Here is a 2,174-nt window from a genome sequence, read left to right as displayed (position 1 = left end):
TCTTCCTATAAAAACCTTCCATTTTGTACACCCCCTTGAACACTCTTCTAGTTGCTAGGAGGGATGCTACCTGATTCATGAATTGCTTAATAAATTGCTTAAGTAGATCTTTAAATGTACTCATTTGAATTTTATTTTTAACAACTTGTTGTTACTTTGGCCAGAAATTTAAAAATAGTGATAAATAACTGTATTGGTAAGGGACATTTTTTTGTTTGTTTCTGATTTTAATAGAAATGTCTATAGGGTTTCAGTATTGTATGGTGTTGGCTATTGATTTGAGATGGATATCATTTATGATATTATAGACGTATCTTCTAGTCATAGATTTTAGAGTTTTTGTTCAAGAATGGGCATTTATTTTATGTGTTTTTAGTATGTATTAAGGTCATTGCACAGTTTTTCTTTGTTGACCCATTGTTATGTCATAGGAATAGATTTTCTAATATTTAATCATATTTGAATTCTTGGGATAAACCCTTCTTGATAGTGGAACCTTCTGTTAAGGGAATTTTGATTCTAATTTATTCTTATTTTATTCAAGAGATTTACTAGTACATCTTTGTTCATAAGTGATATTATTCTATAGTTTCCTTTTCGGCATGTGTGTTGTCTCTGTTTTGGATCAGGTACTGTCAATGAAAACACTTGAAGGAAATGAACCGTCTTTGTGGTATTCTCTGAGGGAGGTACAGTGATTCCATTTGCTCTGGATTACACTTTGTACATAATCAAAAATTTATTATTTCTTATGATTTATATAAAAGTTAATTCAAAATGAATCATGAGCTTAAATGTAAAACATAAAACTAGAAAATTTTAGAAAAACACATGGGAGAAAATCGTGGGGACCTAGGGCTTGGAGAAATGTTCTTAGACATGACACCAAAACAAGAGCCATGTAGTAGTCTGAATAATGGTTCCCCCCACCAAATGCCCACATCCTAATTCCTGGAATTTTAAAGGGACTTTGCAGATATGATTGAAAGATGGGGAGATTATCCTGAATAATTTATGTGGGCCCAATGTAATCAGAAGGGTCCTTATAAGAGGGAGCCAAGAAGGTAAGAGGCAGAGAAGATGTGACAATAAAAGCGGAGTTCGGAATGATGCCTTTGCTGAAAGAGGGTCATGAATCTGACACAATAGGGACTTGGGTCTGAGAATGGAAAAATACTGAATGTCTAGGAAGCCAAGTTAAGACCAGGTAGCCAGAAAATATTAAAACCACTCTTCCACATGCAGAGTTGATCAAGGTTTGGGCACTATATGATCTTCCTGGGGTGGTGATAATGAGCAACACCACCATTTTCTTTTTTCTCTTTGTTTTGTTTCTTTGTTTGTTTGGTTTCTATTGTTTTAATTTAAAAATACATATTTTTATTGATTTCAGAGAGGAAGGGAGAGGGAGAGAGAGATAGAAACATCAATGATGAGAGAGAATCATTGATCGGCTGCCTCCTGCATGCCCCCTACTAGAGATCGAGCCTGTAACCTGGGCATGTGCCCTTGACCAGAATGAAACCTAGGAACCTTCAGTCTGCAAGCCGACACTCTATCCACTGAGCCAAACCGGGAGGGCTATTGTTTTTAATTTTTAAAAATTTATCTTTATTGTTGAAAGTATTACCAATGTCCCCTTTTCCCCCAATTGACCCCCTCCACCCCACTCCTGCCCCTCCCCAGGTCTTCACCACACTATTATCTGTCCATGGGCTATACATATCCTATATAATAAAGAGGGAATATGCAAATTGACCATCACTCCGCCACAAAGATGGCGACACCCACAGTGGAGGTAGGGGGTTTCTGTAACACAAGATGGCTGCACCCACAGTGGAGGCCGACTTCCCGTAATAAGCCTTAATGAGCAATCAGCAGGGACCTGAGGCTGCGCCCCCCCAACCCCTCCCATGGGGCTTGACAGGAGATTTCAGGTCACTCCCCCCACCCTGGTGCCAGGCCGGGGGACATGCCCCCCACCTGGCAGAGCTTGACGGGGGACCTCAGGCCATGCTCCTCGCCCCCTTGGAACCTCAGGCCGCGCCCCTTGCCCCAGCGCCAGGCCAGGGAACCTCAGGCCACTCCCCCAGCCCAGCAGGGCTTGACAGGGGACCTAAGGACATGCCCCCCACCCTGGTGCCGGTCCAGGGGACCTGAGGCCTCGCCCCCCC

The sequence above is a fragment of the Myotis brandtii genome, unplaced genomic scaffold (genome assembly GCF_000412655.1).
Source record: "Myotis brandtii unplaced genomic scaffold, ASM41265v1 scaffold741, whole genome shotgun sequence".
Lineage (NCBI taxonomy): Eukaryota > Metazoa > Chordata > Mammalia > Chiroptera > Vespertilionidae > Myotis > Myotis brandtii.
Note: the sequence above shows the minus strand (reverse complement) of the source record.